Source organism: Octopus bimaculoides, chromosome 6 (assembly GCF_046866305.1).
Source record: "Octopus bimaculoides isolate indiv1 chromosome 6, ASM4686630v1, whole genome shotgun sequence".
In the NCBI taxonomy this organism is placed as follows: domain Eukaryota; kingdom Metazoa; phylum Mollusca; class Cephalopoda; order Octopoda; family Octopodidae; genus Octopus; species Octopus bimaculoides.
In genome coordinates, this window is record NC_142933.1 from 93,489,085 (window position 1) to 93,508,065 (window position 18,981).

At 36.2% G+C, this 18,981-nt stretch overlaps 1 protein-coding gene and 1 pseudogene across 1 annotated transcript in view; both read left to right on the forward strand.

Annotated features, from left to right (window-relative positions):
• Nucleotides 1-4,493: 4,493 nt before the first annotated feature.
• LOC149135304 (uncharacterized) lies at nucleotides 4,494-6,344 on the forward strand (annotated as a pseudogene).
• A 1,277-nt stretch (nucleotides 6,345-7,621) lies between these two features.
• LOC106880733 (mitogen-activated protein kinase 1) overlaps nucleotides 7,622-18,981 on the forward strand; it is a 68,005-nt gene continuing 56,645 nt past the window's right edge. Inside the window, exon 1 of the mRNA XM_089354315.1 lies at nucleotides 7,622-7,681. The gene's annotated coding sequence lies outside the window, so the exon portion shown is untranslated. The remainder of the gene's footprint in view (nucleotides 7,682-18,981) is intronic.

Below are 18,981 nucleotides of genomic sequence, written 5' to 3' on the forward strand. Positions count from 1 at the left end.
TTGTATTACTTACTGCAGTGTTATGGATAACTGCCGAGCATTAAAGAAATAAAATTAATGATTCTATATCAGCTAACAAAGAGAGGCTAAATATTAAATGAGTTGTGTTCTGAACAGGGTTTGGCATCAAAAGCAACCATCTATAGCTACAAAAGAAATTGATGCTTGATATAATTTTGCATAGGCTGAATATTGTAATCAACCAGACAATGCTTACCAAAGCTTTAGATTTCATTTGTGTATTCATGAGTCTAAACAGTTCATGGCAGCTCTGAAAGAACTCAAAACATTAGCTTCTACTTTGACAACGCTATCATAATAACCCAGTGTAAGCTATGGACACATAAGAGGTGCAGCAATATCAAGGGAAGGCTAACTGGGAAGATAGTTTTTGTTTGTAGAAGATGCTCAGGAGCAATAAACACTGAAAATATGCAGAAAACAACTTCCGTCACATTCCAGGGAGAAAAACTAGAAGTAGCTGATAGCTTCTGTTACCTAGGTGACCAAGTCAGTAGCGGAGGAGGGTGCGCTGAAAGTGTAGCTGCTAGAATAAGAATAGCCTGGGCAAAGTTCAGAGAGCTCTTACCTCTGCTGGTGACCGAGACCTTTAGAAATATGCAGCGCGTGAGAAGACCCGGCAAGTCAAGTGAGACCATAACCCGTGGCCTATGCCAGTGGTGTAACCAGCCCACTTATGCATACCTTTCCTTCATTGGACACTAAACTCTGCTTGTGAAGACTTGTTGAGGCAAGTGAAATCAAAATCAAATCAAATTCGATGACTGGCACCCGTGACACTGGAGCGCTAAGAGCACCGTCCGAGCATGATCGCTACCAGAGCAGCTGACTGGCTTCCATGCCGGTGGCACGTAAATAGCACCATTCAAGCGTGATCGTTACCAGCATCACCTTACTGGCACGTGAAAATTAATTTAAGTGAGGTCGTTGCCAGTGCCGCTGGACTGGCTCCTGTAAAGGTGGCATGTAAAAAACACCACTTGAGCATGGCCATTGCCAGTACCACCTGACTGGCCTTCGTGCCGGTGGCACGTAAAAGCACTCACTACACTCTCGGAGTGGTTGGCATTAGGAAGGGCATCCAGCTGTAGAAACTCTGCCAGATCAGATTGGAGCCTGGAGCAGCCATCTGGTTCGCCATTCCTCAGTCAAATCGTCCAACCCATGCTAGCATGGAAAGCGGACATTTAACGATGACATCATTTTGTAGATCAACAACGTAAATGAGGTGAAGGTGATGCTAGCAATCCAAAGTATCACTTGAGCTGTCCATCCATGTTTCTGTCATGACATTGAAATTCAGATTACCCTCAAATGCAATAGAAGTATGCAAACTGAAATCTGAAGACAACTTCTGGAAGTTTCATTATGCCAAAGGCTAAATAGGTCTCTAGTCTAGGCCAAAACAAGTTCCAAATATAAGAAGCTGATCACTTTGTATGTATGTACTAAAGGTGTGTCCTTGCAGCTAAAATCAGAAATGTCAAAGCATGACTGCATCCATAATATACTTGGATATCAATGATTGTTAGGGATATAAGATTGCCCTGAATAATTTGGAATCTATAATCAATCAACCAATCAAAAACTCATAACCTTAGAAGTTATCCTCCCTCCGTCTCATCCATTTAGCAGTCAACCTAATGTTTTCTACTATCTTCTCAGGCCATTTTTCAATGTTGCTCAATCATCCTTTTTGTGGTATTCCAATATCACTTTTACCAGGGCTTTCTCCATGCATAACTATATTTGCTTGGGAGAGAGTGTCACTTCATTTTCTTTTAGCAACAAACAGAAGAATTTTGGTGTTCATTGTATTTCCAACAATTTCTTTCCTAAAAATCTCATTAGTTCAATATTCAGACTTTGAACATCTAATGTCTATGATCCATACCTGTTGAGTACAACTGATTTTACTATTGCTCTTTAAAATATTTGTTGTTACTATAATACAACAAGCTTTTTCTCTGTATTCCTAAAATACAAAATGGCAAAAGGCTTTTAGTCTTTTGTAGAAAAAATAAGAGGAAGAGTAGTCAATAATTTCCATTTTGCTGGTGACATTGATTTAATAGGACATAATGAAGATGAACTTAGATGTTTAACAAATCTTGATATAACTTTAAGAAAATAAAGAATAGAAATAAATGCTGAAAACAAAAGTAAAAAGAAAATATTCAAACTAATTGAAATGGCAGAAGGACATTGAAGCAAGTTGATTGATTTAAATATTTGAGAAGAAAAATAACAGAAGACCAGAAATCAAAAAAATTGCCAGAGTGCAACAATGATAGTCTCTTAGCAGAAAGTAGACACCGTTTGGAATTTATGAGCATCATAGTGAAAAATACCCACAAGCCTACAGATTAGATGAAATGGTTATCTCAAAAAATTTCTAAGAACTGTTTGGGATCAATATGCATTGATCCCAAATCTTAGAATTTTGGATTCATGTATACGACACAATGCCAGGCAGACTCTTTTATCACTTGTTACTGTCCTTCATCATTTGTTATGTATGCATGTGGATAAGTGTTATCAGTGCATCAAGCAAAAATGCCTCGCAGAATATGAGTATCAGGTTACGTGTAATTACACCAAAGGTGGATTTAACTATAATTATAGTTTAATGAAATAAGTACTAGATTGCATAATGGAGATGATATAATTGTTTCTGATTTAGGCACAAGACCAGCAATTCTGAGGGGAGAGATTAGTCACAGTATTATACTAGTCAAGTGACTAGTATTTTATTTCATCAACATCAAAAGGATGAAAAGCAAAGCTGACCAAGGCAGGATTTGAAATCAGAATATGACTGGAAGAAATACTTCCAAGGTATTTTGTCTGATGCTAAGGCTGGGTATTTCCTCATTAAGAAAAAATAAGAGAGAGAGAGTAAGTCAAAGTAGAAACATCTCATCAGTTGTACAGTTGGCTAATCAGTACATATGCACTGATAAGCAAGGCCTATCAGTTTAGACCAGTAAAACTACATAAAATATCAGAATCTGAATCTGTCCAACATGAAGAGATTCTAAATTACTAGCAATGTTCCTCCTTATGGCAAAGTAGATTCCAAAGAGGTGATCCTTGTCAGTTATCCCGACATTTTAAAATAACTTCTTTCCATTTACTAAGTTGAATGGTATCTGGCAGTGTCACTTTATTATGCCAAAGCAAATGCATCCAAAGTGTCAAGCAACTACGAATATCTAATGTATTCAAAGATATTGATTTTGTTCATGTAGTGTTGTCATTCCATGATGCTACAGTCATTATATGATGCTACAGTCATTATTTTATTATACTTCAATTGCTTCATTTAATTATTAATTGAACAATTATTACATTTGTTTGTACACATGCTTTTACACTTGTTGTTTAATTCTAAGTCAAGCCTGCTTATGTAGACCTATGATCAGTGACATTCCAACCAAAACTATCTCATCTTTATAATGATATGTTGGACTATATTATCCAATGTGTCCTCCTTTTTAAGTTTGTAGGGTGTGATTTAAAGGAAATTTTACTGTTTCTTCTGGCAGGCTGAGCTACTGAATTGAGGCAACCTTGCTGATTAGTAAAAGTGCATGCAATATTAGAGTAACAGTTTATTATCCACACTCATGTTGTTTTCTAGAAGTTGTTTTGTTGTTGTGAGGAAGATTATAATATGGGAAAATACTACTATTGTGCCAAGTAACCATCACTCTAAAGACTACCAAAGTGAGAAGTTCATTTTGGAGACTTCTAGCAGCTACTTTTTCTCATCTCTCTTCTATCGTTCCTGCTTCTCATTTATGATTTTATCAAAACAACATTCTTACTGTTGTTATCTGCAGGTCTACCTGTGAATTCAGCAATAAAAGAGAATTAAATCCAGATTTATACAGAATGCCATGGCAAATAGAATGCGGTTACAGTTCTTAATAATAATCTCTTAGAATAATAAAGTCCTTGTAAGTGGACTTAACGGAAATAGAGTTATTTTTAAGAATTACCTGTTATCTTTTACTTGTTTCAGTCATGAGACTGTGGCCATGCTGGGGCACCACCTTGAAGAGTTTTGGTCAAGTAAATCAACACCTGTACTTATATTTGTTCTCATTTTAAAGTCTGGGACTTATCCTAGCAGTCTCTTTTACTGAACCTCTAAGTTATGGGGCATAAACACACCAACACCAGTTGTCAAGCAGTGGTGGGGGACAAACACAAATACACACACACACATGTATCTATATATGTGTGTGTGTGTGTATATATATATATATATATATATATATATATATGTATTCTAAACAAAACTCTCCAATGAACGGGAACGGAAAACTCTTAGTAACAGTTTTTGTGATATTTCTGCTGCTTTTCAATAAAGTATATTTCTATATATATGAATAAGAATAAAGAGTATGGAGACTTATACATCCACAAAATTTATTTTATTTTATAGTTATATACAACATATTATAATGACCTACACATGTTTCTTCTCACTGTTGCAAATGCAACCTAGCATACAATATTGTCGGAACAGCTTTATTAAGGTCCATCCATTTGGTCATCCTCAAAGTGAACTGATTGAAGTAAATTTTGTTAGTTAGTGTTCTGTGGGAGGTGTGTGTGTTTGAGATGTGTTGTTATTTATAGGTATGTGCTGTTGACCTCAACTTCACTCGTCATTGTCCGAAGTTAAGGCTTGGTCTTAAAATAGGATAAGGTCAAGATTATTGTTTTTGTAAGGCTTTTTGTTTTAATGGTTGTGTGTGTTATGTTTTTGGTTTTGAGTGTAGTGCTTGTATTGAAGGGTTCACGTGTATATATATATATATATATATATATATATATCGTGATACCACAGACTCAACCATTGGATGTTTTCTGATACATCACTGGTCACAATGCATTGTTTTAGCTTTCAAATGAGACCACCCTGCTGGTTAAGTGAGCAGGCTAACATTCTCCCTGACATTTATAGTTGAGTGTACTGGAAGAACATGAAATGAAGTGTTTTGCTCAAGAACTGAATGAGCTGTCCAGTCTAGCAATTGAACCCATGACACCGATCATTTCTATACGTCCACTCTGGTGTCAGTTGTTCATTCAAAGTCCTACCTCTTTACAAATTTTATATCTTTAAAATTTCTGGATGCTGCTATCTTGTCATTAAAAGCACAAAACAGATAGTAATAAACAGTTGACAACTGAGGAGGAGTTAGACTTCTTTTTGTATTTTGACTCATACTTGTCTCTTGTGTGTTTATGTATTTTTTACTCATTGGTGATGTCCTGTACTTAATGTATTTTTTCATTTTTATTTAATAAATAATTGAATGGCACACAGTCTTTATCAACAATAAGTTTATATACATAGATATATATATAAATTGAAATAAATGTCATAATATACAATATATGGTATACATATATTCCACTCATGATTAAGTCTGCGCAGCCAAAACAGCAGTCTTTAATGAAATAACACATAAACGAACCTTAAGTTCTGAACTTATCAAATTCCAGCCATCATTCCATCCCTCATCTCGGTTATTCATTCCTCTCACCACAACACATCACCTACCAGGATAGTGTCACTATTTTCAAAAGTTTAATATCAAGGCTTTAAATTATAAGCAATATTTCCACGAATTTAGAACAGCCTAGAAACAAATGTTAAACTACAATGTGTGATTTCTATAAACAAAATCTGGTTATAAGATACTGTCCTGCCTCAAGTTCCATCTGCAATACAAGGTGACCAGGACCACAACAGACAATGGCAAAAACTTTGTCAAGGCATTTATGCAGTTTGGTACAGAAGTTGAAATCTTGCCAGACATTCTTCAGACTGCATCCGATCCAGATGTGGGGGGCATTGAGGATGTGGCCCTGGATGTGGATCCCGAGGCTGGGATATGGACAAAGCTGAGTACACCTCTGTCAATGCTGTTCTTGATGAGTCCTGCAGCCTAGGCCTCAACATGCCAGTGCACATCAAGTGCACAGCCCATACCTTCAATTTGGTAGCCAGCATGGATACCGACAAGGCACTTGACAGTGCTTCATTCAAGTCGGCCCACAGGAAAGCCATGTCCAAGACACAGCAGCTGTGGAATCTGCAGAACCGCAGCATGGTGGTGACAGACAGCATTCTGGACACATTGAAGAGGAGACTGGTGGTCCCCAACAGTACCAGATGGAACTCTACCTCCGACTCTATTATTATCCTCAACAATCTGCTGGAGAAGAATAGGGGAGCTATCCACAGGGTGATGACACAGCTGAAACTGCAGATCTTCACTGATTCTTATTTCTTTACATGAGGGGCTACACACAGAGGGGACAAACGGAAGACCTGGCTGGAGGCCATCTCAAAGGCAGTCCTGACTGAAGTCACCTTTTTGAGTGAGCAGGTCTTGATCAACCTATTCACCAAGTGTAACATTTCCATCCCATCCAATGCTGCATTTGAGCACCTATTCTCTATAGGCAAAGATATTTTTAGGGCCAAGAGAGCCACCTTGTCAGATGGTAACTTTGAGATGCTGATATTTATGAAGGGCAACCAGCATCATGTCGAGGCGACGGAAAAGGCCCAGCCAGAGTAGTACACCTTGATCATCACCTGATCTTGGCATGATACCTATACTATACTCTTTTGATTTGTTTAATACTTTGTTTAGTACAGTAAATAAAGTGTATGTTGACTGAAAAACTAATGAAGTAGTTGTATGCTGTCAACTTAATGTGACATAAGGACACAGGAAATGTGTCAAGGCCGACAGGAAGCGGTCCAGCTTCCTAGGTCTATCCAACAGTAGTATTATTCCCTTCAGGGGACTGTCACATTAAGTTGACAGCATACAACTACTTCATCGTACCACTACTGCATAGATCTCTCTGAGAGATTTAGAAATATATTATTTCTGAAAAACTAATGTTTAATTTCACTTGTTCACTTAATTATTTGCATAAACCTTGATTGTCATCTGATCTTGGTATACTAGACCTTTTTGGAAGTCTCTATGTCTAAGCTACATGAAAATTTCAGCTCTCTAGGTCTGCTTTTTAAGGGTTTTAGAGCCCCCAAAACCAAACCAAATCTAAATTTATATGATAAAAGTTAGCAATTATCAGTTAGCATTAGCTTCAGCTAATTCTTTTTACCTATTCAGCGGTTTAGCATTTGCAAAGTTAATTTTTTAGTTAGCAGATTAGCAGTTAGCAAAGCTAACTTTTTGGTTGGCTGTGCCCACCACTGTACACACACACACACACACACATATATAGATATATATATTTGTACATACGTAAATTTGTGTGTGAGTGTGTGTGCATGCACACGTGAGTGCGTGTTGTGTGTGTGCGTGTGTGTGTGTGTGTGTGTGTGGAAACCATGCCAAATCAGATTGGAACCTGGTGCAGATCTCTGGCTTACCAGTTCCAGTCAAACCATCTAACCCACGCCAGCATGGAAAGTGGACGTTAAATGATGATGATATATAGTACTTAATCAAACACTTATCTACTGCCTAACCATCCCTTTCCGTTGAAAAATTGAAAGCAAAATGTGTAACTGTAAAATTGTTATTTGTTTTACAGTAAATTAATTTTTACAGTAAGGAGCAGCATCTCAACCTTGATTTCCAGATATGTTTGGGTAGACTGTACTTTTATATCAAATTTTCTCTATTTTTATGAGGTCTCGAATATAACCAGTCATAAGTCCTTGTTACAGTATTCTAGTACTAATGTACAAATGTGTCTAAGTTTGCATGTTGTTAACTTTGATAAAGGTATTCCAGTTATGACCACCCTTACTTAATCACATAGTGTACCAGGACAACATTTGCCAATGTTTCCTTCTGTTTTTATCCCAAGATTTTAGAAATGAGATTGAAGATGAATTAGTTACTTTTTCTAGCATGTCGTATATGTTATTTCTACCATGTCCATTTAGCTAGTAAATGTTTGTGTAGTATCTGCATATGTGTTGTGGGATCTAGGACTTTTCGTCTAAAACACTTCAGTCTAATGCACTATGATCTAAAGAACATTGGTCTAAAGTGACTTTTGTATAAATACACTATAGTCGAAAGACAGTTTTGTCTAAATGCCATTCAATATAAAGAGATTTTCGTCTAAATTCACTTTGGTCTAATAACTATTTTGTCTATAGAATCTCAAACAAAAAATGTAAAAGATCTAAATAACTATACTCTAATAATCCTATTTGTCTTTAGATGAAAATGCTTAGACAAAAGTGTCTTTTGACGAAAATGCTTTTAGACCCATGTGTCTGAGACTAAAGTGGTTTAGACCAAAGGGGTTTTAGACCAAAGTGCCATATCCCGTGTTGTGTATGCATGTGTGTTATATATGTATCTACATTGTGTCTCTATGTATAATGTAGTGTGTGAGTTTGTGTGTATGTGTGTGTGTGAGTACATGCGTGTGTGCGTGAGTACATGCATGGGTGTGTGTGTGTAATGGGAGATAATTTTACCACTCAAATAAAAAATTTAATGGATCAAATTTTTGAAAGAACATTGTAGAAGCCACTTCATTTCTTTCATTTGTCCTACCACACGTGCAGTCCATAATGTTAAGAGTTTGATTTCATTAGAAAGGCTAATCTCTCACAATACTCGATATGGATCAGACAAAGGGATTGGGTAGATGAGCAAGGTCCAATTTATGAAAGCACGTCATTTTATTTAACCCTAAGTTGGCCCAGGTCAAACTAACTTTGATCAAAAGCATTCTAACTGTGACCATACTGTCTTCTTTTTTTTTTTTCCTAACCTTCAGCATTTTTTCATCTGTAAAGGCAGCAGAGTGTGATTCGAGGGAGATTACGCTACTATTACAAGCAGGTCAAGTGACTATTGTGACCTACATGACCTTCTGAATAGCATAGTTGATGAAACATTACCTTGAATTTTTTTTGTTGTGCAGCCCACCTGAAGATGAATCATGTCTCATGTGATCTGCTTCTTATAAAAAAAAGTTGCCCATGCCTTATGTAGAGACTCCTTTGCTGAAATTTCTTGAATGATTTACTTTTAAGCTTTCTACAGTAAATATAACCAATCAGTGAAAGATGTCACTAGACTTGTGCAAGTCCTGAGATTCATTTTATGGCAGTGATTTCAAAAATTTGTAATGTTTCCACTCCTACTCTTAGTAATCAAAATTACTTTGAAACAACAATGGTCTCTATTGCAGATTAACCAACTGTAATCAACTAAACATGTTTCTTCTTCCACTATCTCTCTTTCTACCTTTTTTGTTATCACTGGAATTTTACTATTCAAACTATTTGTCTTTTCTATAACAGTGTTTAAAAAAATAGTCCAAACAAATCAGAATTATTATTCAGCAACTTAACTGCATCATCCATACAATATTTTTAACAAAGTCTCTATTCTTGTCATAAAGCATGTGAGAAATCTTTCATACCAGATAAAATAGTAACAAAATGCTTTCAGTTTTAGGCTTTTAGTTGTAGCTTTGCTATAAATATATATTAAACCTTATGTGCTTTAAACTCATGAAACTGCATTTGATTCTGTTTCAGGATTGCTATTTTTTACTATTTTTAATATGTATTTTCTTTCTGTACATACAATGAATACAGTGATAATGATAGGTTTAAGAAGCTAGGTAGACACAAATGACAGAATAATGTCTCAATAAAACAAATTGGAAAATAAGCATGAAAAAAATGTTACAATTCGACAGGAAAATAGTTTTTTTTTTCCACTGTCTATATAAGTACTTTTATGTTTAAAATAACATAATCACTTAAAAGTGTGCAAGTGCATAAATATGTATATGTGTGTGTGAAAGAAAGAGAGAGAGAGGGAGAGAAAGAAAGAGAGAGAGTGTGTGTGAGTGCATGTGCTTGTAGTAACTATGTGCAGGTGCATGGATATATGAGTATGTATGTGGATATGTACATAAGTGAAATGGTTGTCATTACCCATCATGCTACATAGTATACTCTCAATTAATTCTTAAGCTAGGCGCTAAAAATACTTCTAAATAGAGTTCTTTGTTTTTATAGATTCACTCTGGGGGCTAAGAGATGTGAGAATATTTCCACTGAGGTAATACCTGTCTACACTCCTTTTGAGGAGATGCTCATATGTTTTCAGTAACAATTACTCTACCTTCTCCTCTACGAGGAATTTATTCCTAAACTATTTCTGAACTCCAGTGTCATACTTGTTGCTTCTTCTGAATATGTCCATGTGCCCTCGACACAGTGGTACCAGAAACTGCAGAAGAAACCCTCGTTGTTGCTATTTTTAAGGTTTCTGATATAGATCATTGTAAATTCTAGCTTCAGACTGCTGCAGAAAATTTAAGAACCCTGTGCAGTCACACGTGGATAGGGCTGTAAGTTTATTTTCATAGGGTGGTACTGGGAGGAGATGGAAAATGTGAGTTGTTCCAATTTTAGATATCTTATTAGTATAGCAGCTTCTGAAATTGATGAGGGAATATGTTCAAATTGACAGACTTTCCTTTTACTTTATGCTGAAAAATGTATCAAGGTGCTAAAATATATTAAATTTTTCATCATTTGTAAATCTGTTATATTAAAAAATGAAGTAAGTTATATGATATAATTAAAAATAAGCAAAACAACTAAAAGAAGAGACTAATTGGTTATAACTGTCTAAGTAATATAAGAACTCAGAAGCTTTACTTAGGTTTAAGCAGTACATATGATATATCCAAGACGTTCTAACTTATAGGTAAAAGAAGACATGCCACAATACTGAGCAAAAATAATCTCATGTGAGATGAGTTAGACGAAGCTTCGGTGTGTTATGGGATGCTAATGGGTGGTGACGATTATTATTATTGCTGTTGGTACTTTTTCTTTTTTTTTATTATATGTAATGTAGGAAAATCCTGTTACTCTGTGATAATATCTGGATTTATAATTAACTTTTTGAGAATCTTTAAAAGGAGATTAAATGTCAGTCCTGATGTAAGAATTGCCTATCAAATTAGGTATAAAATAAGAGAAAATTAATTCAGTTTTAATTCAACTTCAAGATTTTAATCTAAACAGGTAATGAGCTGCAGATAAATGGAAGTAACGAGTACTAATACTGTTGATTTGATATTAAAAATGAATAGGTAGTAAATGAAGAGGCCACACAGGTGAGATTAACAGTTCATAGACTTTATGCTCAAATTAGCTGCAAGCCTTTTGTGTCTTTTGTGTACCAGATATTCTATGAATGTTACCTGTGACATACTGGCATCCTACCAGGGGATAATTCACTGAACAATGTTTAACCAGAGTCTTATGAAACTAAGTGTTCTGGTGGTCTAAGTGCTGGAGGTGGCAGGGATTTATCTCCCCACTAGCGATATAAACAAGAGTGCATTTGCACCAAAAACCAATATGAGAGTTTCTCTCGGGGTAACTACTACAGTATAGCTTGTTCTAATAGAACATCCACATTTAAGTGGGGACAAATATTACCTCTCTGTATTAATACTGCTTCTGACGCTAATATAAATTTTGTTAACAAGCTCACTGGTTAATCAAAACACCAGCGCCTGTTCTGACACTGTTATTTTATATATCGCTGATGGGGAGATGCATCACTGATGTCCTTACCGGCTGAGCATCTGTCATTGACAAGACCAAGGAAGATTGATATCACATGATCTGCTGGACTCAGTACTGGAGGTGGCATGGCTGTGTGGTAAGAAGCTTGCTTCCCGACCTCATGGTTCCAGGTTCATTCCCACCGTGTAGTACTTTGGACAAGAGTCTTCTATAGCCTCGGGTCAACCAAAGTCTTGTGAGTGAATTTGGTAGACAGAAAGTGTAAGAAGCCCATCATATATATATGTATTTGTGTGTTTGTGTTTGTCCCTCCCACTATTGCTTGACAACTGAGGTTGGTGTGTTTACATCCCCGTAACTTAGCAGTTCGGCAAAAGAGACTGATACAATATGTACTAAACTTACAAAGAATAAGTCTTGGGGTCGATTTGTTCAACTAAAGGCAGTGCTCCAGTATGGCTGCAGTCAAATGACTGAGACAAGTAAAAGAGTAAAAGAGAGCATTTTGTACCAAAACCCAGTATGAGAGTTTCTCTCACGATATCCTCTGCAGTATAGTTTGTTCTAACAGAACATCCACGTTTAAGTGGGGATAAATATTGCCTCTTGGTATTAATATTGATGATATTGCTAATATATATTTTTTAACAAGATGAGTAGAAAATATTTCTGATCATTAACTACAAAATAAATGCACAATATTAAGCATGATACTGTAAAGATAATTTGATTTTGTAATGTTCGTGCTTAATTGACAATCCAATCTACATCACAGATTCAGTTATCTGGAGCTCATCACTTTTCTAAGTAGTTTACTACCAAACAACAAAAATTGGTTTTGATTGACTAAGCACAAGTTTATTGCCACAGAGAGTGAGTATAGTCCATTGAATTTATTTCAGTATATTAAATGTATTTATGTTAGTGAATTAAAAGTAATGGAAGTTAATGTCAATCACAGCAGGATTTCAATTCAAAAGTGTAAAGTACATAAAGCATTCAATTTTGTTTCTCTCCTGTCTCAGCTGTCTCCACCATACTTAAAAAAGAAAAAAGAAAGCCTAAAAGTTATGATATTCTTTAATTATTTTACTAGTTTCTGTCATTGGAGTGTGGCCATGCTGGGGTACCAACTTAATGGGTCTAGTCGATCAAATAAATTCCAGTACTTATTTTTAGTCTGGTACTCATTCTGGGAATCTCTTTTTTCCAAAGCGCTGAGTTATAGGTATGTCAACAAACCAACACCAACTGCCAAACATTGAGAGACAAATACACATGCATGGCAAGCTTCTGCATAGTTTCTCCTATCAAATTCACTCAAAAGACCTGGAGTGACAGTAGAAAACACTGGCCCAAAATGCCTCATAGTGGGAATGAACATGAAACTACATGGTTGTAAAGCAACCTTCTTAACCACATAGCCATGCCTATGTCTATATCTCTATACTTCTATCAGAAAATAAACAGCATTTGTCAGAAATGCATTATCAATAGCAAATAAAAGCTGAAGAGGATTGGTTTGGAGTTTTTTTTTTTTTTTGTAGACATTTGACAAACATTTAGACTTTGCATGTTTCAAGTCTTATTCTACACATATCTTGTATTTTTTAAACTTCATTCTTACTCTTAAATATATTTTGATTTGGTACATCTATTTTATCATAAACATATCTGTCTTTTCTTTGTGTATAAGAGTACTAGGAATTATGAATATGAATAAGAATAACAATAATATATTAGTTTATACATTACGGTATTACGTCTACAATGAGTTTAAAAAACAATGAGTAATTGTTTAGTTCAAGTAGAGGTCACTCCTCGTGGTTTCTCCTTAAAGTATGTTGTTTGTTATTCTAATAGGAATGACAAATGAGATCTTTGATAATGCATGACTTTCTGAAGTATCTGAAAGTTAAGAAAACTTATTCTAAAAATTTAAAAAGAAAACATTACCAAAAATTTCAATGTCATTTTGTAAATAGTTTCTTAATTATCTTATAAGGATATTGATTTCTTTCCCTCACTAGATACATAAGTCTTTAGAAGATATATGTAGTGAATAAGCTTTACATGGGAATTGAAGTCATGACACAGCCTCTGTTTTCTGGGAACATGGCTTTTATTTCTACAATTCTCACCACATGTTTCTTTAATGATATTGATTTCTTCAAACCTCAAAGCGCTTGTATGATATTTGTGTTTTTTTCAAAGACATGTTAGTAAAGTGAAATTGCTACAACTGAAAATTGAAACCAAGTTTAGAACTTGGCTCATTGGGAGCCCATCTCTTGTTCTACGATGCTTCCTAACTTTAATAGTAGTATATTTACTTGCAATTTAAGTCCTCTTCAGTATCATATTCTCAGGAATTTACTTAAAATTGTTGCCATCATGTGTTTTCAAGAGAAAAGCAACCTGGCAGAGGTAGAGTCCATGCTTCTCCATAAGACAGCTATATTTCTTAAAATTTGAACCCCACACTACAAGCTAATGAAACACAGGTCTTATGATGCTTATAACAGAGTGCTGCTCCACCCATGGTACTTGTTTGTAGTTAGGTATAATGGTACTATCTGAAGATTAATTGTCTCAGCCAATGAGGGTGTCACTATGTGGACACTTAACCTACAAGAAATAGCAACCATACTATCAATCTTTCAACCAGCTTATAGATGGATTCTCATAATAATGTTGGTTTCTAATTTTGGTACAAGGCCAATAGTTGGCGGGAGGAGCCAAGTCGATTCAATGACCCCAGTACTCAACTGGTACTTATTGACCCTGAAAAGATGAAAGGCAAAGTCAACCTTGGTAGAATTTGAACTGAGAACTTAAAGATGGATGAAATGCTGCTAAGCATCTTGCCTGGATGCTAAAAATTCTGCCAGCTCACTGCTTTTAAAATATTGTGTATTACTTTTTAATGTATCAGCCAATTTGTCATGTTCTCACCTCTTAATAATATTAAAAACAACATATAAAAATTTTTATTTGTGGCCAGAGAGAATATTCTTCAGTTGATCAAACATTTGGATTCATTCTTATAACAATACTGAGTACACAAGAAGGTAAAGAAAACATATATGCATGATGTGCTTATTATTTAGTGCTTATGTTACACATAATTATATACACATGTACATGTAAATGTGCATGCACACATATGCAATCACACATGCACATACACATTTTTACAAGGAAGACAGAGACTTGAGAAGTCTTAACTTAGTTGTCTTTGTCAGATGAAAGCAACTAAGCAGAAACTTCAAATTCACTGTCAACCTTTTCCTTATAAGAATAAAATTGATTGAATCAATTAATGTCAGACTGTTTTTTTTTTAATATATAGCTACACATAGAAACAAACACAAATAGGCTCACACACACATACACACATGTTCACACAAATATATGTATACATACGTACATGCATACATACATCCACATAAATACATACATACATACATACATACATCTATGCATACATATACACAAAATATATTGTTAAAATAACAGCTTAAGTGCTTAATTGTTTAATTACAAAGTGGATGTGTCTCTGTGTGATATACAGCACAGTAGTAGAATTTTGGGTACACAAAAGGTATGATGAAATATGTATGTTCACCAGGAATCAAATCTTCAAGGTACCTGCTGCATTGAAATAGCTAACAGCATGAGCAGTAATAAACTTACAACTATGGGCTACTCAAATGTCTACCCAGAAGTAGTAGATAAGTTTTCTGGTTGCTGACATCACCAGCTGCAGATATGATGAAATATTAGAGGTGAAGCTACTACCTCTATTCTTAAACTATGTAAGTGGTAAGAAAAGGGATGCTATGCGCAGTAAAGCAAGGCTATGAATGAAAATCTGTTGTATTTGAAGAGGCTGCATTGAAAAAAAAAAGCAAAAAAAATTAGCTTCTCCTTTATGACAAAACAATACATTATCTTAAATTTGTCAACCTTTAAGGCCCATGTTTTCAGTGGTGGTGTAATATCCTTATATATGAAACAACATACAATCATCAATTACAAATATACTGTTTAGAGCTGAGCTACACACTTGTTCTATATTTGGCAATGTTGTATCTGTAAGACCACCTTTCTTCACTATGTCCATGGACATCACCAAGATTCCAACCAATGGGTTTCTCACTTATCAAAATGCATAACCATTTAATATGTAAAATGCACAAAATTAAAATAATTATTAGAAAGTAATAATCATATAGGCGCAGGAGTGGCTGTGTGGTAAGTAGCTTGCTTACCAAGCACATGGTTCTGGGTTCATTCCCACTGCGTGGCATCTTGGGCAAGTGTCTTCTACTATAGCCTCAGGCCGACCAAACCCTTGTGAGTGGATTTGGTAGACGGAAACTGAAAGAAGCCTGTCGTATATATGTATATATATATATATATATATATATATATATGTATGTGTATATGTTTGTGTGTCTGTGTTTGTCCCCCCAACATCGCTTGACAACCGATGGTGCTGTGTTTACGTCCCCGTAACTTAGCAGTTCGGCCAAAGAGACTGATAGAATGAGTACTAGGCTTCCAAAGAATAAGTCCTGGGGTCGATTTGCTCGACTAAAGGCGGTGCTCCAGCATGGCCGCAGTCAAATGACTGAAACAAGTAAAAGAGTAAAAGAGTATATTTGCAAGGATGTTTGTGGGTAACAAAGTTATCTTAACTTGTTGAAACTCCCTTGGTTACATATGTGACATCCATAGTGACGAGCCAATGAGGGTGTCACTATGTGGACACTTAACCTACAAGAAATAGCAACCATACTTTCATTAAACCACATCCTGCTGTCTTCTAAAAGAGAACACATTGGAGTCAATGAAGGCTATCCTATATAATGCTAGGAAAAAAATATAGAAGACAGGATGGTCATAGCTTGAATGCTTTAATCATAAATCTATTCAATCAGGGCTAACTTGCAGCTAACAAAATAACTATAACATCCATTGTATCCTACTCCTGAGAATTACAGGATAAATACCAAACTCTTTCTCATATGCTGTTAAATCACTGACACATTCACTTTGTGCCAAATTTATTTTTTATTTCTATGTTAACTTTTACTTGCTTCAGTCATTGGACTGTGACCATGCTGGGGCACTGCCTTAAAGATTTTAGTCAAACAAATTGACCCCAGTACTCACTTTGTCATTGTCTCCATGAGGCCCAATGCTCGAATGGTGCTTTTTACATGCCACCAGCAGGGTGCTTGTTACATGACATTGGTAAATATATACATATATATATCATCATCATCATCATCATCGTTTAACGTCCGCTTTCCATGCTAGCATGGGTTGGACGATTTGACTGAGGACTGGTGAAACCGGATGGCAACACCAGGCTCCAATCTAATTTGGCAGAGTTTCTACAGCTGGATGCCCTTCCTAACGCCAACCACTCAGAGTGTAGTGGGTGCTTTTACGTGTCACCCGCACATATATATATATATATATATAAAACAATAATAAATGAGTATATGTATATATACGTACAGGTATGTGCATACCTACGTCTACCTGTGTATATAGGTGCATATCTGGGTACAGGACATTGCAAACAAAACGTAGACAAGAAAATAATAATAACCAGAGTACAGAAAACACACAAGCCACATAGAAACATTTTCCTTCATCAGCTACCCCCGTTTTAGCACCAGCGTTTTGAAGAGTTGGGCAGGATGCATTGTTAAAACGGCTCTTCCCATGGACCGCAAATTAAATTTGTATACACAAATTAAACCTGTGCCATGGAGGAATGTAGTGGCGGACAAAAAACAAGACAGGAAAACAAACGGAAAAGAAAACAAGACAGAAAAACAAACGGAAAAGTCTGTGCGGCCAGACGAGAAAAATTATGTGTATATGAACGCTGTGAGGCACGAACTGAGAGTGGGGACGAAGTAAGTTTGCGTGTTTGCTCGGCGATAGCCAAGGAAGAAAAGGATTAGTGACCGGAAGCATGTGACCAAGCAGGGGTAAGGGAAAGAGAGAGAGAGCGGTAGAGAGAGAAACAAAGGGAGGAAGTAGAAGAATAGGTGAGCAACGAGAGACAGAGAGGAATATAGTAGTAACAGAAGGAAGAACGAGAGGGGAAAGAGAGAGATATAGTAGTGACAGAAGGAAGAACGAGAGGGTAAAGAGGGATACGTAGTAGTAACAGAGGAAGAACGAGAGGGGAAAAAGTGATAGAGAAAGAGATAGAGTCGCGTCAGAAAATATAAAGTTGAAAACTACTTACAACAGGGATGACGCAGGCGTTCAGTCATGTAAAACATTGGCAGGAATGGCAACAAGAGATAGAAAGAGACCTCGATATTATGCAAATAGAGGGATGTATCTGTAAAGATATGTGACACTTATTCAGTAGCCATGATAAAACTCCGAGTTTCTGATGCCAGGGTGGAGGTCCGCTCCAAACATCTCTTCAGTTATCCGGCTAGCCGCATAACTGAAGCCGGATAACTGAAGAGATGTTTGGAGCGGACCCCCCGCCCTGGCATCGGAAACTCGGAGTTTTATCATGGCTACTGAATAAGTGTCACATATCTTTACAGAAATATATATATATATATATATATATATATATCCTTATACATACATACATATGTCACCATCATCATCATCGTCATTGTTTAAAATCCACCTTCCATGCTGGCATGGGTGGAACAGTTTGACAAGACCTGGCCAGGAAGAAGCCTGCACCAGACTTCTGTAACCGTTTTGGCAGGATTTTTACAGCTGGATGCCCTTCCTAACACCAACCACTCATCAGAATGGACTATGTGTGTGTGTGTGTGATGGGCTTCTTTCAGTTTCCATCTACCAAATCCACTTACAAGGCTTTGATTGACCCAGGGCAATAGTACAAGACACTTGCCCAAAGTGCCACACAGCAGGACAGAGTCCAGAACCATGCGGCTGGAAAGCATACCTCTTACCACATAACCACCCTGCACTTGTGGAGAAATTTAACAAATTGTCATTGATGCAATCTATCCAGTTAGTTTCTCTCCTCTTCCGAGTCCAAGAGTCACATATGCTGTTATAGATATAAACTATTCCTTTAAGGAAAAATGTCTTAAAAGTAAGTATAACATAATCAGACTGAATGCTGTGTCAGAAATGTCTAGCAGGCATAGCTGTGAGGTAAGGCGCTTGCTTCCCAATGATATGGTTCTAGATTCGATCCCACTGTATGACACCTTGGGAAAGTGTCTTCTACTATAGTCTCAGGTTGACCAAAGCTTTGTGAGTGGATTTGGTAGAATGGAAACTGAAAGAAGCCTGTCATACATATATATATATATATATATATATATATA